Raw genomic sequence first — 25,680 nt, 5'->3', positions numbered from 1 at the left:
GCATATAGTTGCTTGCAGTAGTCTCTTATGGTCCTTTGTATTTCTGCAGTGTCAGTTGTAATTTCTCCTCTTTCATTTCTAATTTTATGGATTTGAATCCTCTCCCTTTTTTTCTTGATGAGTCTGCCTAAAGGTTTGTCAATTTTGTTTATCTTCTCAAAGAGCCAGCTTTTAGTTTCATTGATTGTTGTTATTGTTTCCTTGGTTTCTATTTCATTTATTTCTGTTCTGATATTTCTGATTTCTCTCCTTTCACAAACCTTGGGTTTTGTTTGTTCTTCTTTCTCTAGTCGCTTTAGGTATAAGGAGAGGTTGTTAATTCCAGATTTTGCTTGTTTCTTGAGGTAGGATTGGACTGCTATAAACTTCCATCTTAGGACTGCTTTTGCTGCATACACAGGTGAATTCTATAAAACATTTAGAGAAGAGATAACATCCATCCTTATCAAACTCTTCCAAAAAGCTGCAGAGGGAGGAACATTCCCAAGCCCATTCTATGAGGCCACGATCACCCTGATACTAAAACCAGACAAAGATTTCAAAAAAAAGAAAATTACAGGCCAATGTCACTGATGAGCATAGATGCAAAAATCATCAACAAAATACTACCAAACAGAATCCAACAGCACATTAAAAGGATCATACAACATGATCAAGGAAGATTTATCCCAGGGATACAAGGATTCTTCAGTATACGCAAATCAATCAATGTGACACACCACATTAACAAACTGAAGAATAAAAACCATATGATCATCTCAATAGATGCAGAAAAAGCTTTCGATAGAATTCAGCACACATTTATGATAAAAACTCTCCAGAAAGTGTGCAAAGAGGGAACCTACCTCAACATAATAAAGATTAGGTGACCATAGGTGGGTGGGTTTATCTCTGGGGTTTCTATCTTGTTCCACTGATGTATATTTCTGTTTTTGTGCCAGTAGCATACTGTCTTGATAACTGTAGCTTTGTAGTATAGTCTGAAGTCAGGGAGCCTGATTCCTCCAACTCCCTTTTTCTTTCTTAATATTGCTTTGGCTCTTTGGGGTCTTTTGTGTTTCCATACAAATGGTAAAATTTTTTGTTCTAGGTCTGTGAAAAATGCCATTGGTAACTTGTTAGGGATTGCAATGAATCTGTAGATTGCTTAGGGGAGTAAAGTTATTTTCACAATATTGATTCTTCCAATCCAAGAACATGGTATATCTCTCCAGCTCTTTAGGTCATCTTTGATTTATTTCATCAGTGTTTTATAGTTTTCTGAGTACATGTTCTTTGCCTCCTTAGGGAGGTTTATTTCTAGATATTTTATTATTTTTGTTGCAATGGTAAATGGGATTGTTTCTTTAATTTTTGTTTCTGCCCTTTCGTTGTTAGTGTATAGGAATGCAAGAAATTTCTGAGAATTAATTTTGTATCCTGCAACCTAAGCAAATTAATTGATTAGCTCTAGTAGTGTTCTGGTGGCATCTTTAGGATATTCTATGTATAGTATCACTTCAACCTCAAACTGTGATAGTTTCACTTCTTATTTTCCAAAATGGATTCCTTTATTTCTTTATTTTTTTCTAATGGTTATGACTAGGGCTACCAAAACTGTGTTGAATAATAGTGGCAAGAGTGGACATACTTGCTTTGTTCTTGATCTTAAAGGAACTTTTTTTCACTTTTTCACCATTGAGAATAATGTTTGCTGTGGGTTTGGTCATATATGGCCTTTGTTATATTGAGGTAGGTTCCCTCTATGCCCACTTTCTGGAGAGATTTTATCATAAATTGGTGTTGAATTTTCTTGAAAGCATTTTGTGTATGTATTGAGATGATTATAAGTTTTTTAATCTTTAATTTATTACTATGGTGCATTGCATTGATTGATTTGCATATATTTAAGAATCCTTTCATCCCTGGAATAAATCTCACGTGCTCATAGTATATGATCCTTTTTATGTGTTGTTAGATTCTGTTTGGTAGTATTTTGTTGAGGATATTTGTGTATATGTTCATCAGTGAAACTGGCCTGTAATTTTCTTTCTTTCTGTTATCTTTGTCTGGTTTGGGTATCAGGGTGATGGTAGTCTCACAGAATGAGTTTGGGTATTTTCCACCCTCAGCAATTTTTTGGAAGCGTTTGAGAAAGTCATATGTTAGCTTTTCTCTAAATGTTTGATAGAGTTTACCTATCAAATTTTGAGATAGGATAACCTCAATTTTGATAGAATTGAGGTGCTCCTATGTTTGGTGTATAGTTACTTACAATTGTTATATCTTCTTCTTGGATTGATCTTATGGTCATTATATAATGTCCTTTCTTGTCACTCGTAATAGTCTTTATTTAAAGTGTATCTTGTCTGATATGAGTATTGCTACTCCAGCTTTCTTTTGATTTCCATTTGCATGGAATACTTTTTCTATCCCCTCACTTTCGGTCTGGATGTGTACCTAGGTCTCGAGCTGAAGCCTCATGACCCAGACTTTTGTTTGTTGGAAGATTTTTATTCACAGTTTCAGTCTCACTACTTGTGATTGGTCTGTTCATATTTTCGATTTCTTCTTGGTTCAGTCTAGGAAGTTGGTACTTTTCTAAGAATTTAGTTAACTGGCAAACAAGATTTCTCACATTATAGAGGGGTCACCTAAAAGGAAGACAACTAAAATTCTTTTTTTTAACATCTTTATTGGAGTATAATTGCTTTACAATGGTGTATTAGTTTCAGCTTTACAACAAAATGAATCAGTTATATATATACATATGTTCCCATATCTCTACCCTCTTGCATCTCCCTCCCACCCACCCTCCTTATCCCACCCCTCCAGGTGGTCACAAAGCACCAAGCTGATTTCCCTGTGCTATGCGACTGCTTCCCACTAGCTATCTACCTTATGTTTGGTAGCATATATATGTCCATGCCTCTCTCTCGCTTTCTCACAGCTCACCCTTCCCCCTCTCCATATCTTCAAGTCCATTCTCTAGTAGGTCTGTGTCTTCATTCCTGTCTTACCCTTAGGTTCTTCATGACTTTTTTTTCCTTAAATTCCATACATATGTGTTAGCATATGGTATTTGTCTCTCTCTTTCTGACTTACTTTGCTCTGTATGACAGACTCTAGGTCTATCCACCTCATTACAAATAGCTCAATTTCCTTTCTTTTTATGGCTGAGTAATATTCCATTGTATATATGTGCCACATCTTTATCCAATCATCCAATGATGGACACTTAGGTTGTTTACATCTCTGGGCTATTGAAAATAGAGCTGCAATGAACATTTTGGTACATGACTCTTTTTGAATTATGGTTTTCTCAGGGTATATACCCAGTAGTGGGATTGTTGGGTAATATGGTAGTTTTATTTGTAGATTTTTAGAGAACTTCCATACTGTTCTCCACAGTGGCTGTATCAATTTACATTCCCACCAACAGTGCAAGAGTGTTCCCTTTTCTCCACACCCTCTCCAGCATTTATTGTTTCTAGAATTTTTGATGATGGCCAATCTGACTGGTGTGAGATGATGTCTCATTGTAGTATTGATTTGCATTTCTCTAATGATTAGTGATGTTGAGCATTCTTTCATGTGTTTCTTGGCAGTCTGTATATCTTCTTTGGAGTCATTTCCACAATGTTGATTGGAAGACAACTAAAATTCTTAATATTCATCTCCAGCAAATAAAAGCCCCTAAACAAAACAGAAACCCTCCTATTTTCTGCTAGTATTGTAAAGAGCCAGGGCATTGGTGAAGAGATTGTGACAAATTCAAGTGCTTCAGGCACCTTCAGTTCTCCAACCAGCCTGTCCAACATCCCCCCAATTTTCAATGAAAGGGCTCCGAGGAACTACAGGGGTGCTTCCCAATTCTCCCTCTTAATCAGCTTGGGGAAACATGGCTCCAGATATGGGATGACTGTCTTCCAGTCCTAACTGACACTGGAACCACACTCTCGATGCTCAACCCCAACTACTATAAAGCAGCCCCTGCCTTGGAGCACTAAAACAGACCAAATACTGGGATCGTGAATGAACCTCAAAAGATTTCTGTCTCTGAACATACTTACTTTTGTTTAGGCCCTTTGAGAAATACACACCCTTTTCTCCTTATTTCCCCAGCTCCTATCCATTTATTAGGCTGAGGCTTTTTAGGAAAACATTATGCCTTAGAATTTGAAAGTAGTTATCATAGCACCCAACAAGGTGAATTAAGTGACTCTTTGACCTCTTTAATTTGCTGTGGCTCTGATGGCACTAGAGCTGATTCTGGAAACATTGATCATTTGTCCTTATTGAATCTGCTGCCACCCTTTGTACAGGCAAAATCTCAAACTGATATTGGCAAAATTCCATTAAGATTCATATAGATCCCTCAAAACCTCTCCCCAGAATTAATTAATACCCTATAAAAAAAGAAGCCCTTCAAGGCATAAAGCCCCTAATAGAAGACTACAAGGCTCAAGGTCTCATTGTCCCTTGTACTAGTCCTGGTAATACTCCTATTTTGCCAGTGTGAGATCCTCTGAGCAATAAACAACATTGTTATCCCTCAACACCTGTTGTTCCTAACCCTCATACGCTACTAACATCCATTTCCACCAGAGCAAGTTCCTTACCATAACTGATTTATGCAGTGCATTCTTTAGTATTCAAGTTGACGAAGCTAGCCAACACCTATTTGCCTTCACCTGGGAAGAAAAGCAATTCACCTGGACAGTAATACATCACGGCTTTAATGAGAGTTCTTCTTATTTCTCACAAATCCTGAAGGCTGATCTTGCTGATATAAAGTTTTCTAGGGGTTCTACGTTGTTGCAATATGCGGATGATTTGCTTCTTTGCCCTCCTTTCCAAGCCTCCTCACAAGAAGACAGCATCCCTTTGTTAAAGGTTGTAGCCTCAAAAGGATGCAAAATTGTCAAGGAAAAAAATTCAGTTTTCCCAAACCCAGGTTCAATAATTAGGACATCTGATATCAGAACAAGTGCTACACCTAAATCCAGAGAGGCCTCATGGTGTCCTAAGTTTCCCAAAACCCAAAACTAAGCACCAACTGAAAAGTTTTGCTCAGCCTAGTTCGTTACTGCTGAAATTAGATTAAAGAATCTCTCTTATGGCCTAACTTCTGCAAGTTTTCCTAAAGAACAACAACACCAATCTACTTTTATGGGAAGAATCAGATGACGTAGCCTTAAAAGAGAGTTTGACAAACACACCTGCTCTTGGGCTTCCCAATGATCAGATTCCCTTTTACCTTTCTGTGTATGTAAAGGAAAGAAACATCCTTGGGGGTACTCACCACAAGACACAGGAGCCATCATCAACCCATAGGGTGTTATAGCCAGCAAATGGACCCTGTGGCATGCAGATACCTCCCTTGCCTTAGAGGCATTCCCACCACTGCCCATTTGATTAAGCCCACTGAGAAAAATCATGGGGGAGCTGCTTTAACCATTTTTGTACCTCATGAAGTAGAAGCCCTCCTGAATTCTCATCACACTCAACATCCCTTAGTCAGCTGCCTCACCTGCTATGAAGGCCTTTTGTTAACTGCTCCTCACATAACTCCTTTACACTCTAATGAGCTTAACCCTGTTACTCTTCTCCCCTCCATCACTGACAAAAGTCCCTCACAACTACTTAATGCTGACTTATTATGATGATCTGCAGGAAATTCCTTTGTGTTACACTGACTTCTCGTTGTTCTTATTTAAAAGGTGACAGCGGCAAAAATATTGTGTTGGGTATGCTATCGCCACTCCTTTTGATATTGTTGAGGCAGCACCTTTACGTATGGCTACTTCTGCCCACCAGGCTGTATTATACACCCTTACAAAGGCTTGTACTTTAGCCAAGGGCAGAACTACCAATATTGATACTGGTAGTAGATTCAGGGTAGCTCATGAGTTTGGAATGTTGTAGAAGCAACATGGCTTCCTTATTTCCTGTGGAAATGAAATTTAAAGTGGCCTCTATGTTCAGGGATTATTGGATGAAATACATTTACCTGCCATTTTAGCTATTATCAAGATCCTGAGGCATTCTGAACTCGATGCTCTGGAAGCTAAGGGAAATCACCTTGCTGATATTTCCGCAAGGAATGCTGCTCTTAAAGTAATCGACAAAAACCTCTGTGATGGTTCATAGGGATAGTTCCCCAAATTATAACTTAGAAAAACTGGCTAGAGAAGCCCAACATTTGGCCTCAGAAAAGGGAAACAAGATTGGAAATTTAACAATTGTTGGTTTGATAACAAGAGTTGGCCTACCGACAAAATGATAACATTTATGAATCAATATTGGTGGGGAAACATTAACAAGGGGGCAAAAAGTGCCTACCTCAATGGATCCCAAGGTGTGAGACTTGTTTAGCCTTGGAAAATACTGTCAAACTATTTCTTAAGAGGCCGTAAATGTGTTCCTTTAGCAATGAGTTAAAGTTGCTGTTGTTTCCATCCTCCAGTATTTGATGTTTTCATTTTGGGAGGAGGTTAGCAGTTCTAATAGGTGTGTAGTCCTGTCTTATTGTTTTCATTTGTAATTCTCTAATGGCATACGAAGTGTATCATGTTTGTGTTAACTTATTTTTTATCTGTATATCTTCTTTGAATGTACACTTGTCCCACTTGTCTAAAATACAGCCCAGAGAAGAACATCTGTACGGTTCCCGGCCATTTTAAACTGCCTAATGGACCATTCAGGCTCTGGAAAAAGGATTTCAAAAAACTTCCTCCACCTTGTGGATATAAACATGTTTAAGTCATGGTCTGTATATTTTCACACTGGACTGAAGCCTCCCCTTGCAAACAGGCTACTGCCTCTTCTGTGGCTAAAGTCCTTTTGGAAAAGATTATCCCTATCTGGGGAACTCCTCTCAAACTTCATAATGATTGAGGCACCCATTTTACTGGTCAGGTACTTCAACCAGTCTGCACTGTTTGGCCAGTTTTACAGCACTTTCACTGCACTTACCAATCCTCTGGTTTAGTCAAATGCACTAACGGCATTATTAAGACTCAGTTGGCAAAATTTTTAGAGGCCCTCAAATTACCTTTGCCAAAAGTATTGCCATTGGTCCTTCTGAATCTCAGAACCACCCCTTTTGGAACTCACAAACTCTCACCCTCTGAGAGTCACAGGATAGTCACTGGACTCCTGCTTCTTTTGAGCCACAACTGATAAAAGGAGAGATACTCTGATATTTCAAAGGCCTAATTGCTTCTATTATAAATAACCATGTTTTTATAGAGCAATCTTTTCACAGTGTGCTTTCAGGAGAGGAAGATACTAAGCATCACACCTTGCAACCTGGACATTTCATCTATTGGAAAAGACATTTCCAGAAGGAATCTCTTCAACCTTGCTAGGAAAAGCCCCTATCAGGTACTGCTAATAAACCCTTGTGCCACCAAGCTCCAGGGGATAGCCCCTTGAACTCACGTGACACACCTAAAGAAAGCACCAATCCTGAATGGACCTGCACGTCATCTGGTGATATGAAAGTAGAGGTTTTCTGAATTTGAAGCAGACAATAACTGATAAGACAGCTTTCCCAATATATCCAGATTAGGCCTGTTGGAAGTTTGTCTGCCAAACCCCTGATGGTGGCATAATGCTTCAGATGATCTCCTATGTGTATGATCTTGATAACACGAACTTTAGATAAAACGTGCCTAACAGTTCTCCCTCCTGCCCCTCCTTGTTACTCTAATGTGACTTCAATAGGTTTCCAAACTGTGCACTTTCACTCTAACATGGGATAGTACACCAAGGAAAAGTCCTTCCTGACACTTAGGGACAAAAACCTGCTGAAACAGGAAAATCGGACCATTGATCAGTGATGCTTTCAGAGAAAGCTCTTGATCAAAGGGGAGGAGTATAAAAATTAATAAAGAGAAACTTCAATTAAAATAGAGTTGGGAGGCTAGAACGGTGAGCTCTCACACCCTATGACGACAACAGAGCCCAACAGGAAACATAAAGACTTCCTCTTCTTGCCTGGCAAGAGCTCGGCCAATGAGAGACTGTCACAACTCAGCCAAAGAAAAGCCACCACACTTCCAACTCTCAGCCTCCAATGGACAATTTGTTTACTATAGCCTTCCTAACTTCCTCTTCCTCTCTTTGAAAGAGTTATCCTCTCCCTGTTGGGGGTATGTCCACTTGGCTCACCATGGTTGCAGACCCTGAATTGCAATTCTTTGTTGATCCGGAATAAACCCATTTTTGTTGGGGCAATACCTGACAGTCTATTTGTTTTAGGTCAACGCAATCTTAACACTAGTCTGGATAAATCTGCGTGACTTTAGTGTCCTCTCAGTACGAGCATTCTAGCCCTGGCAGCCTTCCTTTGCTCCCCTGCCAGAAAACAAAAGCAAAACAAACAAACAAACACCACAGCAGGCTACTTTGACTGGGTCTTAACATCATGCGGTTGTCATTTTGCCTCAAGTTACACAAAATGCCTCACCCATATAGAGGGCACACCAGGGGTTGAAAGAGGACCACGGTTTTTGGAGAAAATATTGAGAGAGTGCCCTTAGGAGGCTGTGAATCTCCCCAACCAAGGAAGAGGGATGGAAGTTAGGTCCTCTCCTCACATCCACTCAAGCAAGTAAGAGGGTGTTCAAGACCACTCCCTAGAGCTTCAAGTGTGCCTCCTCTCAACCAGAAACCACGAGGTACTGTGACGTGCTTGCAGGAGCATGGGGAGGAGTGCATTTGCCCGGCCCCCCAGCTCAGAGCCCACTCTAGGAAGGCCCTGCCCCCACACAGTGAAACATCACCATGGTAGCCATTGTTTGGTCTGCGTCCCCTAGCCCCAGGAGAACCCACAGGCCTCTCCAAGAGTCTCAGAGTGAAGCCAGAGAACCCTTGGCCCTGACCCACAACCCTCTTGGAGAGGTTCCTGCCTCCAGCCCCTCCCCCACCTTCCAGTCACAGAGGGCCAAATTCCCTCAGCTTCTCTGAGAAAGAAGAGCAAGGAGGGCCTCGTGAGTGAGGCTGGAGAAGCCTCCCTCATGGAGGTGGCCTCTTCAGTCTCCCCTCAAGCATCGCAGGAACACCTGGCATCCTTGGGAGGTGGAGATCTGCCCCGAGCCCTAGGTGCTGGCAACCTCAGCGGGGATGCGATCCCCAAGGCCACCGTGGTGGGTGCCAAAGGAAAGGTGCCCAAGAAAGTCATCGCTAAGAGGGTGTGAGGCTCTGTCAAGTGGTTGAACGTGAAGAATGGGTACGGTTTCATCAGCAGGCATGATACCCAGGAAGGTGTGTTCGTTCACCAGACGGCCATCCCCCGGAACAACCCTCGCAAGTTCGAACGCGGTGTGGGCGAAGGCGAGACTATCGAGTTCCACGTGGTGCAGGGTGAGCAGGGCACCGAGGCCGCTAATGTGAGCGGGCGCCCCAGTGGAGGGAAGCCGCTATGCTGCCCACAGCCCCCAGTCTCGCCGGGGATTCTCTATCCACGGCCAAGCGCCGCCACCACACAGTCCGAAGGGCGCTGAGCACGACGTTGCCGAAGGCGAGGGCAGCGGCGAAGGCTTCACCGCGTCCCAGGACCTGAGGCGCTGTTGGCCTGGCCACCGCAAAGGCCAAAGGCCTTGGCGCTTCCCGCCCTGCCGCAGGGCCCCAACCGTGACCTGCTGCCCATCGATCCTGGCTACCACCAGCGGCCCATGGCCCAACCTCCTGCCAGTGTCCGCACAGAACACAAGTCCCGAGGGTGAGCCATGACGGCATCGGGGCCCCAGCCACCTGTTGAGACGCCCTAGGGGCTGAGGCACCACTCTTGGTCCAATAACCTCACCAGGCATCTCTGCGGAGCTGGAGGAGGAGCACAGGGAGAGCAGGCATGACGCCGACGGCGATCTGCAACAGAGGCCTCCTCCAAGCTATGGATCCCGCCACCCCAATAACCCGTGCCGCCGCCCACAGCAGGCGCCTGGCGTCCAGGGCCAGGATCTGGAGAGAAGAGCGGGCAAGATCAAGAAGAACCCTACTGAAACACCTGCCTTTGTTGCTGTGGACTAGAAAGCAGCGCCCCTGAGGAGGAGAACCCCCTGGTCGTGGATGCCCCCTCTGCCATCCGGGCCAAGTAATAGCTTGGCTCCCTCCCCCAGAACTCCCTGGCCTGGGCTGCAGGTGATGTCCCCTTGAAGAGATAATGCCCTTTTGTTGCAACGCAGTCCAGACATCCACAGTGGCTGTTAGATTTGTGCCCTGAGAAAAATACATGCCCCTTCCCCAGGGGCTGGGGAAGGATAAATTACAAGACTTATGTATTTCTAAATTCCCTCATACCATCTGCCTTAGTAGTTTCTGTACACACACACACACACACACACACACACACACACACACACACACACAGAGGCACACACACACCTCTGAATCTATTCCTTTTAAAGATCTGACCAGGACCACAGCTATTATTCTGTATCCCCAGGTGAATGAGTTTAAGTAATTTTAAAAATTATTTTTTATTTTTAACACAGAAATGAAGATTATCTGATATTGAAGATGTTCTGACATTGCTGTTGTGATATTACTCACCTGAGTGGTCATTTTCTCAATAAAACATTTCATGTTGCTTTTATATGATATCACTGTTGTCTGAAATATTTTAAAGCCTACTAGCCCATAAGTGTATTGAGACTGTCCTTTCAATCTTTTTTAGAATGAGTTTTAGCAAAGATCTTACATATTGTTCTCTTTACAAGCCATGAATTTAAGACTAATTCTGGACTCACAAGTTGAAGGTCTTGGGGTATTCTAAACGATAAGAATACCTGAAGAAAGAAGTATCCCCATCTCTTTTATTTTCATCCTCTTCCCCTGCCCTGGAATTTGAGCAATAAATCAGGAGGGTGGACCCAACTACCCACACTTACTGCATAGGTAGTACTCTATGAGGCAAAACGCAAAAAACTGAGCACATCACCGTGACACGTAAGAAATGTGGCTCTCTGGAAACAGAATTTGCCTCTTTGTGTGGCTGTTTTTTTCTTTTAATGGATTCAATCTAACACCCTTTAAGTATACAAAAGAAAATGGGCATGAGGGACTTGGGGGGGTGGAAATGAGAGATGCTGGTCAAGGGGTATGAACTTTCAGTTGTAAGTTGAGAAAGTTCTGGGGAACTAATGTACAGCATGAAGACTATCGTTAACAATACTGTATTGTATACTTGAAAGTTGCTATAAGAGTAGAGCAGTAATGTTCTCACCATGACAACAACAACAAAATGCTAATTATGTGAGGTGAAAGATGTGTTAATTAACCTTATTGTGGGTAACATTTTACAATATATACCTGTGTAAAATTATCACATTATACATCTTAAACTTACACTACGTTATATGTCAGTTATATCTCAATAAATCTGGGGGAAAATGAAGGAAAAAAGAATAAATAAATTAGTTAATTAAAAAAAGAAAGTGAGCATGGAAGCAGGTATAATTTTTGTAGTGCATACATGTGGAGATGAATAGAAACACCTAGTCTATAGATTTCATCTGTGCTTCCTGGTTGAGTTCATCCAGGGGGCCTGTGGAGGATTTCTGGAAGGCTTAGCAGGTGAGGTTCAGCCCATTTCAGGCCTTTCCCATCAAACAGAGAGGCTCTGACTGGGAATGTCATCCCCATACTGGTCTTTATTTGAACATATGTGGGGGCTGATGGATGGGAGGCAGGAGTTGGGTTTGGGGGTGGGGTGGGGAAAACGAGCAATCAATAAATTGGAAACCAACAGGGGTCTTTAAAGCCTCACTTTACAGATTAAGGAAATTGGAATATAAGTAGCAGGATCAAAATACTTTTCCCATTTAAATGTTGAGGCATTTTACACCACATTATAGGCTAGCATAAGGTATTTGGAGAGTCAGTATTCAGTCATTCGTTATGGCTAAATATCCTCAATCAATTCAAGTAGAAACAGCAGAGATTCCTCATTCAGAGAATATTTGAGTGCCCACTTGTGCCCGACACTGTCAGGCACTAGGAGTTGCACCATGATGAAGAAGATGGTCCTTTCTCTCAAGGAGCCCACGGCCTAGTGGAGAGTGAGACAAAACTGGCAATGGCTACACAATGGAGTGAGTGCTCTGGTGGAGTTAGCACAGGATGTGAGAGGAAACACAGGTGACCTAGATGGCGGCAGGGTTAGTTCCAGGCTAAAGGAACCACTACTTGGACACTTGAATTTAAAATTATATCTAGCAATCACCACAGAGCTCAGATTTGATAAAGTCATGTCACCATACAGCTAGAAGTTGTTCCTCCAGACTCCTAGCCCAGTGCACTTCCCACTATACCAGCTGACTTCTTCAGAGACTAGCAGAGTGCACCAAAAATCGCTAAGCATAAGAATTTATACTGACGCACAGCACCAAGAGAGAATGGGGGAAGATTTTAAATGAGACTAAACCTGCTATTATTAGGAAATAACGCAGATCTCTCCAGGGTGCAATTTTATGCCAAAATAACAGGCATGGATATGGTGAGGGAAAATGTCTTCAGTATATACAAGGTTGGGTTCATAGGCTTCTCCCTGCTGTGTGAGGTATATGCATCAGGAGACATTGGATTGGTCGGCCTGGCCATGGAGCATTCACTGTGGGAGAATGGAGGCCATAAAGGACCCAACTAAGGGATCTTGAATTATCCCTGCTCGCAAGGGTGCCTGACAGGATCCATTAAGTGGAGTTGACCTGGTGATTGCTGGCTGGGGGTGGAACAGGGGAGAACTGAAGGATACAGAGGCTGGTCACAGAAGTACATATCTGGGGGTGAGTATATTTAACTGACAGCAGGAACTTTCTGCTGTTTCTCAGCTGCTCCAGTATTTAGTCATACTTAAGGCAACTCCAACAGCCCAACAGGAGCCAAAGTGTATCACCTAAGCACAACAGAGAGATGCCTGGGCTAAAAAACAAAAACAATAGCAAAAAGAAATATATCCTTTGTGCTAATCCTCTTTCCTCTCTTTCACTCCCACTTCATGTACCAGATATTACTTGGTTTTCTTGACTGAAAAATGTGAACTTAGCAGTTATCTTTGTTTGGGCCATTGAAAGGTGACATGTCCCATCCTAAAGCCTTCAATAATAGCACACGTCCTTAGATATCTTTGATTGGGAGACCAAGTTCCAGAGAATTTGGGTAGGAATGCATGAGAGCATCGTCCCAGAATCCCCAGTGTCCTATTTCAATTGAATGTGAAGCCAAGGGGATGCGATTCCTCACCTTCCTAAGAGTAAGGTGGGTCATGAAGCTGAAGCAGAAACCCCAGCAAGAATACTCTTCCTTCTTGTGACTTGCAGTATCAAGACAATGGCACTTCTGAATCACTTCATGGATCCCCTTGATGTGGGAAGGGCACGCAGTCACAGGTGCCAGTTTGGATTTCCTTTTTCTCTTCTGTGTTTGGAGCTGTCTGCTCCCATGCTCTTCCTGACTGGTTGGCTAGGTTCTGCTATTGTTTTTAATTGAAATATATTATTTACAGTATTATGTTCATTTCAGTTCCACATCATAACGATTCAATATTTTTGCAGATTATACTCCATTATAGGTTATTAAAAGATGATGGCTATAATTACCTTTGCTATACAGCATATCCTGTTGCTTATCTATTTTAGACATAGCAGTTTGTCCCTGGTAATCCCATACCCCTAATTTGTCCCTTTCCCCTTCCTCTCACCTTTGGTCACCACAGGTTTTCTTTCTATATCTGTGAGTCTGTTTCAGTTTTGCACATGCATCCGTTTGTACTGTTTTTCAGATTGCCCATGTAAGTGATTTACAGTATCTGTCTTTCTCTGTCTGATATTTCACTAAGCATAATATAGTCTAGGTCCATCTATATTGCTGCAAATCGCAGTATTTCATACTTTTTTATGTCTGAATAATATTCTGTTAAGTAGATTTAGATACCTAGATAAGACGCATACCTCATTTTCCCCCCTTTTTAATTTTTTGTTTGTTTATTTAAAGGTCAATTTTCAAAAGTTTCATACACTGATTTCATGTAATCCCACAATAACACTTTTTTCCCCTTTACCCCTACATTGCCCCTCCCATCTGCCCTCTCCCCACTGGTAACCACAAGTTGGTTCTCTATATCTGTAAGTCTGCTTCATTTTTGTTTTATTCACTAGTTTGCTGTAGTTTTTAGATTCCACATAGAACTTATATCATGCAATATTTGTCTTTGTCTGACTTATTCCACTTAGCATAGTGCCCTCCAAGTCCATCCGTGTTGCTGCAAATGGCAAACTTTCATTCATTTTTATGGCTGCGTAGTATTGCATTGTGTGTGTGTGTGTGTGTGTGTGTGTGTGTGTGTGTGTGTGTGTGTATGCATCATCTCCTTTATTAATCCATCTGTTGATGGACACTTAGGTGGCTTGCATACCTTGGCAATTGTAAATAATGCTGCTATGAGCATTGGGGTGCCTGTATCTTTTTGAATTACTGTTTTTGTTTTGCTAAGATATATATATCCTGGAGTAGAATTGCTGGGTCACACAGTAGTTCTATTTTTAGTTTCTTGACAATCCTCCATCTGTTTTCCACAGTGGCTGTACCAATTTACATTCCCACCAGCAGTGTACCAGGGGGCCCTTTCCTCCACTTCCTTGCCAACGTTTCATATTGTGTTCTTTTTCATGATAGCCATTCTGACAGGTGTCAGGTGATATCTCATTGTAGTTTTGATTTGCACTTCCCTGATGATTAGTGATGCTGAGCTTCTTTTCATGTGTCTGTTCACCATCTGCATTCCCTCTTGGGAATATTGTCTATTCAGTTCTTCCCATTTTTAAAGCAGGGTTGGTTTTTTATTTTTTAAAGTTAAGTTTTTTGAGCTGTTCATGTAAGTTGGATATTGACACTATATTGGTCATATATCATTTGCAAATATCTTCCTAGATTCAGTAGGTTGTCTTTTGGCTTTGTTGATGGTTTCCTTTGCTGTGCAAAAGCTCTTATGTTTAATTAGGCCCCATTTGTTTATTTTTGCTTTAGTTTCCTTTGTTTTAGGAGAGGGATCCAAAAAGTTATTGCTGCAATTTAGGTCAGAGAGTCTTCTGCCTATGTTTTCCTCTAGGACTCTTATAGTATCCAGACTTACATTTAGGTTTTTAATCCATTTTGAGTTTATTTTTGGATACGGTGTTAAAGAATGTTCTGATTTGATTCTTTTATATGTATCTGTCCAGTTCTCCCAGCACAACTCATTGAAAGCGACTGTCTTTTTTTCATTGTATATTCTTGCCTCCTTCATTGTAGATTAATTGATCATAGGTGCCTGGGTTTATCATCTCTGGGCTTTCTATGCTTTTCCATTCAGATGTCTGTCTGTATTTGTGCCAGTACCATACTTTATGATTTCTATTGCTTTGTTGTCTGAAATCAGGGAGCCTGATTCTTCCAGCCATGTTCTTCTTTCACAAGCTTGTTTTGACTATTAGGGGTCTTTTGTGTTTCCATACAATTTTAAGAAACTTTTTGTTCTACTTCTCTGAAAAATGCCGTTGGTAATTTGATAAGGATTGCATTGAATCTATAGTTTGCCGTGGGTATAATGGTCACTTTAAATATGAATAACAATATTGATTCTTCCAATCCAAGGGCATGGTATCTCTTTCCATCTGTTTGTGTCATCTTCAATTTCTTTCCTTAGCGTCTTTTAATTTTCGGAGTACAGGTCTTTTGCCTCCTCAGGTCGGTTTATTCCTAGGTATTTTATTCTTTCTGATGCAATGGTAAGCGATATTGTTTCTTTAATTTACCTTTCTGATAATTCCTTGTTAGTGTATAGAAATGCATCAGACTTCGTTATGTTAATTGTGTATCCTCTGTCTTTAGGATGTTCTGCGTATGCTATCATGTCATCTGCAAACAGGGATAGTGTTACTTCTTACTTTCCAATTTAGATTCCTCTTATTTCTTTTACTCCTCTGAATGCTGTGGCTGCACTCCCAAAACTGTGTTGAATTAAGTGGTGAGAGTGGGCATCCTTGTCTTATTCCTGATCTTAGAGGGAATGCTTTCAAATTTTCACTGAGGAGTCAGATGTTACCTGTGGGTTTGTCACATCTGGCATTTAATATGCTGAGGTATATTTCCTCTACACCCACTTTCAGGACAGTTTTTTTTAATTGAAATATACTTGATTCACAATGTTGTGTTACTATCTTCTGTAAAGCACAGTGAATCTGTTATACTTATACATATACCTACTCATTTTTACATTCGTTTCACATATAGGTTATTACAGAGTATTGAGTATAGTTCCCTGAGGTATACAGTAGGTCCTTAAAAATCATGTTATATATATATATATATATATATATATATATATATATATATATATATATATATATATAATAGTGTGTATATATCAAACCCAATCTCCCAATTTATCCCTCTACCCCTTTCCCCCTGGTAAGTGTAAGTGTGTTTTGTACATCTATAACTAGATTTCCCTTTCGTAAACAAGTTTTCTTGTACCATTATGTGAGATTCCACACAGTGATATCACAATATTTGTCTTTCTCATTCTGACTTACTTCACTCAGTATGACAATCTTTAAGTCCATCCATGTTGCTGCAAAAGGCATTATTTCATTCTTTTTTATGGCTGAGTAACATTCCATGCTATATATGCACCACATTCTTCTTGACCCGTTCCTCTGTTGATAGACATTTAGGTAGCTTCCATGTCGTTGCTATTGTAAATAGTACTGCAATGAACATCTGGGTGCATGCATATTTTCAAATGATGGTTTTCTCCGGATATATGCCCAGGAGTGGAATTGCTGATTCACATGTTAGCTGTATTTCTAGTTTTTTAAGGAACCGCAATACTGTTCTCCACAGTGGCTGTACCAATTTATACTCCCACCAACAACGTAGAAGGGTTCCCTTTTCTCCACACACTCTCCAGCATTATCTTTTTTTTACATCTTTATTGAATTATAATTGCTTTACAATGGTGAGTTCATTTCTGCTTTATCACAAAGTAAATCACTTATACATATACATATGTTCCCATATCTCTTCCCTCTTGCGTCTCCCTCCCTCCCACCCTCCCTATCCCACCCCTTCAGGCGGTCACAAAGCAGAGAGCTGATCTCCCTGTGCTATGTGGCTCCTATCCACTAGCTATCTACCATACGTTTCGTAGTGTATGTATGTCCATGCCTCTCTCTCACTTTGTCAGAGCTTACCCGTCCTCCTCCCCATATCCTCAGGTCCATTCTCACGTAGGTCTGTGTCTTTATTCCTGTCTTACCCCTAGCTTCTTCATGATATATTTTTCTTTTCCTAAATTCCATATATATATATGTGTGTTAGCATACGGTATTTGTCTTTCTCTTTCTGACTTACTTCACTCTGTATGACAGACTCTAGGTCTATCCACCTCATTACAAACAGCTCAATTTCGTTTCTTTTTATGGCTGAGTAATATTCCATTGTATATATGTGCCACATCTTCTATATCCATTCATCCAAAGATGGACACTTAGGTTGTTTCCATCTCCAGGCTATTGTAAATAGAGCTGCAATGAATATTGTGCTACATGACAATTTTTGAATTATGATTTTCTCAGGGTATATGCCCAGTAGTGGGATTGCTGGGTCATATGGTAGTTCTATTTGTAGTTTTTTAAAGAACTTCCATACTGTTCTTCATAGTGGCTGAACCAATTCACATTCCCACCAGCAGTGCAAGAGTGTTCCCTTTTCTGCACACCCTCTCCAGCATTTATTGTTTCTAGATTTTTTGATGATGGCCATTCTGACTGGTGTGAGATGATATCTCATTGTAGTTTTGATTTGCAATTCTCTAATGATTAATGATGTTGAGCATTCTTTCATGTGTTTGTTGGTAGTCTGTATATCTTCTTTGGAAAAATGTCTATTTAGGTTTTCTGCCCATTTTTGGATTGGGTTGTTTTTTTTGTTGTTGTTATTGAGCTGCATGAGCTACTTGTAAATTTTGGAGACTAATCTTTTGTCAGTTGCTTCATTTGCAAATATTTTCTCCCATTCTGAGGGTGACCTTTTGGTCTTGTTTATAGTTTTCTTTGCTGTGCAAAAGCTTTGAAGTTTCATTAGGTCCCATTTGTTTATTTTTGTTTTTATTTCCATTTCTCTAGGAGGTGGGTCAAAAAGGATCTCGCTCTGATTTATGTCATAGAGTGTACTGCCTATGTTTTCCTCTAAGAGTTTGATAGTTTTTGCCCTTACATTAGGTCTGTAATCTATTTTGAGCTTATTTTTCTGTATGGTGTTAGGGAGTGATCTAATCTCATGCTTATACATGTACCTGTCCAGTTTTCCCAGCACCACTTATTGAAGAGACTGCCCTTTCTCCACTGTACATTCCTGCCTCCTTTATCAAAGATAAGGTGACCATATGTGCGTGGGTTTATCTCTGGGCTTTCTATCCTGTTCCATTGATCTATATTTCTGTTTTTGTGCCAGTACCATACTGTCTTGAATACAGTAGCTTTCTAGTATAGTCTGAAGTCAGGGAGCCTGATTCCTCCAGCTCCGTTTTTCGTTCTCAAGATTGCTTTGGCCATTCGGGGTCTTTTGTGTTTCCATACAAATTGTGAAATTTTTTGTTCTAGTTCTTTGAAAAATGCCAGTGGTAGTTTGATAGGGATTGCATTGAATCAGTAGATTGCTTTGAGTAGTAGAGTCATTTTCTCAATGTTGATTCTTCCAATCCAAGAACATGATATATCTCTCCATCTATTTGTATCATCTTTATTTTCTTTCATCAGTGTCATAATTTTCTGCATACAGGTCATTTGTCTCCTTAGGTAGGTTTATTCCTAGATATTTTATACTTTATGTTGCAATGGTAAATGGGTGTGTTCTTTTGATATCACTTTCATATTTTTCATCATAAGTGTATAGGAATGCCAGAGACTGCTGTTCATAATTTTGTATCCTGCTACTTTGCCAAATACATTGATTACCTCTAGTAGTTTTCTGGTAGCATCTTTAGGATTCTCTATGTATTGTATCATGTCATCTGCAAAGAGTGACAGCTTTACTAGTTCTTTTCTGATTTGGACTATTTTTCTTTCCTTTTCTTCTCTGATTGCTGTGGCTAAAACTTCCAAAATTATGTTGAGTAAGAGTGGTGAGAGTGGGCAACCTTGTCTAGTTCCTGATCTTAGTGTAAATGCTTTCAGTTTTTCACCATTGAGGACGATGTTGGCTGTGGGTTTGTCATATATGGCCTTTATTATGTTCAGGATAGTTCCCTCTATGCCTACTTTCTGCAGGTTTTTATACTAAATGGGTGTTGAATTTTCTTGAAAGTTTTTTCTGCATCTATTGAGGTGATCATAAGGATTTTCTCCTTCAATTTTTTAATATGGTTTATAACATTGTTTGATATGCGTATATTGAAGAATCCTTGCATTCCTGGAATTAACCCCACTAGATCATGGTGTTTGATAACTTTAATGTGCTGTTGGATTCTATTTGCTTGTATTTTGTTGAGGATTTTTGCATCTATGTTCATCAGTGATACTGGTCTGTAGTCTTCTTTCTTTGTGACATCCTTGTCTGGTTTTGGTATCAAGGTGATGGTGGCCTCATAGAATGAGTTTGGGAGTGTTCCTTCCTCTGCTATATTTTGGAAGAGTTTGAGAAGGATAGGTGTTAGCTCTTCTCTAACTGTTTGATAGAATTTGCCTGTGAAGTGATGTGGTCCTGGGCTTTTGTTTGTTGGAACATTTTAAATTGCAGTTTCAATTTCAGGGCTTGTGATTTGTTTGTTTATATTTTCTTTTTCTTCCTCATTCAGTTTTGTCAGGTTGTGCATTTCTAAGAATTTGTCCATTGCTTCCAGGTTGTCCATTTTATTGGCATAGAGTTGCTTGTAGTAATCTCTCATGATCTTTTGTATTTCTGCATTGTCAGTTGTTACTTCCCCGTTTTCATTTCTAAATCTATTGATTTGAGTCTTCTCCCTTATTTTCTTGATGAGTCTGGCTAATGGTTTATCAAATTTGTTTATCTTCTCAAAGAACGAGCTTTTAGTTTTATTGATCTTTGCTATTGTTTCCTTCATTTCTTTTTCATTTATTTCTGATCTGATTTTTATGATTTCTTTCCTTCTGCTAACTTTGGGGTTTTTTTGTTCTTCATTCTCTAGTTGATTTAGGTACAAGGTTAGGTTATTCATTCGAGATGTTTCCTCTTTCTTAAGGCAGGATTGTATTGCTATAAACTTCCCTCTTAGAACTGCTTTTGCTGAATTGCATTGGTTTTGGGTCATCGTGTCTCCATTGTCATTTGTTTCTAGGTATTTCTTAATTTCCTCTTTGATTTTTTAAGTGATCCCTGCGTTATTAAGTAGTGTATTGTTTAGCCTCCATGTTTTCGTATTTTTTACAGGTCTTTTCCTGTAATTGATATCTAGTCTCATAGAGTTGTGGTCGGAAAAGATACTTGATACAATTTCAATTTTCTTACATTTACCAAGGCTTGATTTGTGACCCAAGATATGATCTATCCTGGAGAATGTTCCATGAGCCCTTGAGAAAAATGTGTAATCTGTTGTTTTTGGATGGAATGTCCTATAAATATCAATGAAGTCCATCTTGTTTAATGTAACATTTAAAGCTTGTGTTTCCTTATTTATTTTCATTTTGGATAATCTGTCCATTGGTGAAAGTGGGGTGTTAAAGTCTCCTACTATGAATGTGTTACTGTCAATTTCCCCTTTTATGGCTCTTAGTATTTGCCTTATGTATTGAGGTGCTCCTATGTTGGGTGCATAAATATTTACAATTGTTATATCTTCTTCTTGGATCGATCCCTTGATCATTATGTAGTGTCCTTCTTTGTCTCTTGTAATACTCTTTATTTTAAAGTCTATTTTGCCTGATATGAGAATTGCTACTCCAGCTTTCTTTTGGTTTCCAATTGCATGGAATATCTTTTTCCATCCCCTTACTTTCAGTCTGTATGTGTCTCTAGGTCTGAAGTGGGTCTCTTGTAGACACCATATATATGGGCCTTGTTTTTGTATCCATTCAGCCAATCTGTGTCTTTTGGTGGGTGCATTTGATCCACTTACGTTTAGGGTAATTTTCATTATGTATTTTCCTTTCCCATTTTCTAAATTGTTTTGGGTTCGTTATTGTAGGTCTTTTACTTCTGTTGTCTTTCTTGCCTAGAGAAGTTCCTTTAGCATTTGTTGTAAAGCTGGTGTGGTGGTGCTGAAGTCTCACAGCTTTTGCTTGTCTGTAAACATTTTAATTTCTCCATCAAATCTGAGTGAGGTCCTTGATGGGTAGAGTAATTTTGGTTGCAGGTTTTTCTCCTTCATCACTTTAAATATGTCCTTCGAGTCCCTTCTGGCTTGCAGAATTTCTGCTGAAAGAACAGCTGTTAACCATATGGGGATTTCTTGAGTGCGATTTGTTGTTTCTCCCTTGCAGCTTTTTTTATGTTTTCTTTCTATTTAATATTTGACAGTTTGATTAATATGTGTCTTGGCTCATTTATCCTTGGATTTATCCTGTATGGGACTCTCTGTGCTTCCTGGACTTGATTAACTATTTCCTTTCCCATATTAGGGAACTTTTCAACTATAATCTCTTCAAATATTTTCTCAGTCCCTTCCTTTTTCTGTTCTTCTTCTGGAACCCCTATAATTCAAATGTTGGTGCATTTAAATTTGTCCTTGTGGTCTCTGAGGCTGTCCTCAGTTCTTTTCATTCTTTTGTCTTTATTCTCCTCTGCAGTAGTTATTTCCACTATTTTATCTTCCAGGTCACTTATCCGTTCTTCTTCCTCAGTTTTTCTGCTATTGATCCCATCTAGAGTATTTATAATTTCATTCATTGTGCTGTTCACCATTGTTTGTTTCATCTTTTGTTCTTCTAGTTCGTTGTTAAATGTTTCTTGCATTTTGTCTATTCTATTTCCAAGATTTGGATAATCTTTACTATCTTTATTCTGAATTATTTTTCAAGTAGACTGCCTGTTTCCTCTTCATTTGTTAGGTCTGGTGGGTTTTTATCTTGCTCCTTCATTTGCTGTGTGATTTTCTATCTTCTCATTTTGTTTATCTTACTATGTTAGGGGTCTCCTTTTTGCAGGCTGCAGGTTCATAGTTCCCGTTGTAGTTTGTAGTTCCTGTTGTTTTTCGTGTCTGTCCCCAGTGGCTAAGGTTGGTTCAATGGGTTGTTTAGGTTTCCTGGTGGAGGGGACTAGTGCCTGTGTTCTGGTGGATGAGGCTGGATCTTGTCTTTCTGGTGGGCATTTCCACATCTGCTGGTGTGTTTTAGGGTGTCTGTGGACTTACGATTTTAGGCCGCCTCTCTGTTAATGGATGGGGTTGTGTTCCTGCCTTGCTAGTTGTTTGGCATAGGGTGTCCAGCACTGTAGCTTTCTGGTCGTTGAGTGAAGCTGGGTGCTGTTGTTGAGATGGAGATCTCTGGGAGATGTTCGCCATTTGATATTATGTGGAGCTGTGGGGTCTCTTGTGCACCAGTGTCCTGAAATTGGCTCTCCGACCTCAGAGGCACAGTACTGACTCCTGGCTGCAGCACCAAGAGCCTCTCATACACACGGCTCAGAATAAAAGGGAGAAAAAGTAGAAAGAAAAAATTAGTAGAAGTAGAGAGAAAGAAAAAAAGAAAGAAAAAAGAAATGAGGGAGGGAGGGAAGAAGGAAGGGAGGAGGGAAGGAAAGAAGGAAAGAAAGAAGATAAAGTAAAATAAAATAAAGTAAGATAAAAGATAATAAAGTTATTAAAAAAAAGAATAATTATTAAGAAAAAAAAACGGATAGATAGATCCCTAGGATAAATGGTGGAAGCCAAGCTATACAGACAAAATCTCATACAGAAGCATACACATACACACTCACAAAAAGAGGAAAAGGGGAAAAAATAATAAATCCTGCTCTCAAAGTCCACCTCCTCAGTTTGGGATGATTCGTTGTCTATTCATGTATTCCACAGATGCAGGGTATATCAAGTTGATTGTGGAGCTTTAATCCACTTCTTCTGAGGTTGCTGGGAGAGATTTCCCTTTCTCTTCTTTGTTCTCACAGCTTCCAGGCCCTCACCTTTGGATTTGGCCCTGCCTCTGCATGTAGTTCTCCGGAGAGCATCTGTCCTTCACTCAGAAAGGACAGGGTTAAAGGAGCAGCTGCTTCGGGAACTCTGACTCACTCAGGCCGGGGGAAGCGGGGGCACGGAGTGCAGGGTGGGCCTGCGGTGGCAGAGCCCGGCATGCCATTGCACCAGCCTGAGGTGTGCCATGTGTTCTCCCAGGGAAGCTGTCCGTGGATCCCGGGACCCTGGCAGTGGCGGGCTGCACAGGCTCTCCAGAACTGGGCTGTGGATAGTGACCTGTGCTCCCAAGCAGCCTTCTCGTTGGCAGCAGCAGGAGCCTTAGGGTCTCGTGCCCGTCTCTGTTGTCCGCACTTTTAGCTGCAGCTCGCGCCCATCTCTGGAGCGCCTTTAAGCAGTGCTCTTAATCCCCTCTCCTTGTGCACCAGGAAACAAAGAGGGAAGAAAAAGTCTCTTGCCTCTTCAGCAGGTCCAGACTTTTTCCCGGGCACCCTCCCATCCAGCCGTGGTGCACTAACCCCTTCAGGCTGTGTTTACACCACCAACACCAGTCCTCCCCTGCGCTCAGACCGAAGCCCAAGCCTCGGCTCCCAGCCCCACCTGCCCTGGCGGGTGAGCAGACAAGCCTCTCGGGATGGTGAGTGCCAATCAGCACCAATCCTCTGTGCGGGAATCTTTCCACTATGTCCTCCGCACCCCTGTTGCTGTGCTCTCCTCCACAGCTCCGAAGCTTTCTCCCTCCACCACCCACAGTCTCTGCCCACGAAGGGGCTTCCTAGTGTGTGGAAACATTTCCTCCTTAACAGCTCCCTCCCACTGGTGTATGTCCCATCCCTATCTTTTTGTCTCTGTTTATTCTTTTATCTTTTGCCTTACCCAGGTACGTGGGGAGTTTCTTGCCTTTTTGAAAGTCTGAGGTCTTCTGCCAGCGTTCAGTAGGTGTTCTGTAGGAATTGTTCCACGTGTATTTCCCAGCATTGTCATATGTCAATTTTTTGATGAGTGCCATTCTGACTGGTGTGAGGTGATACCTCATTGTAGTTTTCATTTGCATTTCTTCAATAATTAGTGCTGTTGAGCATCTTTTCATGTGCTTTTTGGCCATCTGTATGCCTTCTTTCGAGAAAGGTCCTTTTAGAACTTCCACCCAGTTTTTGATTGGGTTTTGTTGTTGTTCTGGTTGTTGTTTTGGAGCTGTGTGAGTTGTTTGCATATTTTGGAGATTAGTCCTTTGTTGGTTGCTTAATTGGCAAATATTTTCTTCCATTTTTTGGCTTATCTTTTCGTTTTGTTTATGGTTTCCTTTCCTCTGCACAAGCTTTTAATTTTCATCAGGTTCCATTTGCTAACTTTTATTTTTATTTTCATTACTCTAGGAGGAGTGTCAAAATATATCTTAACACGATTTAAGTCAGAGAAGTTTCTGCCTATGTTTTCCTCTAAGAGTTTTATAGTATCTGGTCTTATATTTAGGTCTTTAATCTATTTTGTGTTTACTTTTGTGTATGGTGTTAAGGAGTGTTCTAATTTCATTCTCTTACATGTAGTTATCCAGTTTTCCCAGCACCAATTATTGAAGAGATTATCTTTTTTTCACTGTATATTCTTGCTTCTTTGTCATAGATTAGGTGACAATAGGTAGCGGGTTTATCTCGGACTTTGTATCTTGTTCCATCGGTCTGTATTTTTGTTTTTGTGCCAACATCATACTGTCTTGATTACTGTATCTTTCTAATAGATTTTGATGTCAGGGAGACTGATTCCTCCTTTCTTTGTCAAGATTGCTTTGGCTATTCAGGGCCTTTTTTTTTTCCCATACAAACTGTAAAATAGATTGTTTTAATTCTGTGAAAAATGCCATTAGTAATTTCATAGGGATTGAAGTGAATATGTAGGCTGCTTTGGATTGTAGAGACATGTTCACAATATTGATTCTTCCAATCCAAGAACATGGTAAGTCTCTCCATCTGTTTGTGTCGTCTTTGATTTCTTTCATCAGTATCCTATAGTTTTCTGAGTACAGGTCTTTTGCATCCTTATGTAGAATTATTCCTAGGTATTTTGTTCTTATTGTTGCAATGGTTAATGGATTGTATCTTAATTGCTCTTTCTGCTTTCATTGTTAGGGCATATGAAAGCAAGAAATTTCTGTGCATTAATTTTGTATCCTGCTACTTTACAAAATTCATTGATTAGCTCTAGTAGTTTTCTGCTGGTGTTTTTAGGATTTTCTATATATAGTATCCTGTCATCTGCAAACAGTGACAGTTTTACTTCTTCTTTTCCAATTTGGATTCCTTTATTTCTTTTTCTTCTCTGATTGCTGTGGCTAAAACTTCCAAAACTATGGTGAATAATAGTGGTGAGAGTGGGAACCCCTGTCTTCTTCCTGATCTTAGAGGAAATGTTTTCAATTTTTCACCATTGAGAATGATGTATGCTGTTGGTTTGTTGTATATGGCCTTAATTAGGTTGAGGTAGTTTCCCTCTATGCCCACTTTCTGGAGAGTTTTTATCGTAAATATGTGTTGAATTTTGTCAAAAACTTTGTCTGCATTGAGATGTTCATATGG

General features: G+C 40.4%; 1 pseudogene across 1 annotated transcript; it reads left to right on the top strand.

Moving 5' to 3' along the window:
• Nucleotides 1-9,005: 9,005 nt before the first annotated feature.
• Nucleotides 9,006-10,017, top strand: LOC309978566 (Y-box-binding protein 3-like; annotated as a pseudogene). The gene has a single exon. The product of its transcript is annotated as a Y-box-binding protein 3-like (transcript).
• Nucleotides 10,018-25,680: the final 15,663 nt, after the last annotated feature.

This window comes from Leucopleurus acutus, assembly GCF_964270905.1.
Source record: "Leucopleurus acutus genome assembly, chromosome: X".
In the NCBI taxonomy this organism is placed as follows: Eukaryota; Metazoa; Chordata; class Mammalia; order Artiodactyla; family Delphinidae; genus Leucopleurus; species Leucopleurus acutus.
The sequence above is the reverse complement of the archived record's forward strand: the minus strand, read 5'-3'. Positions and strand labels throughout refer to the sequence as shown.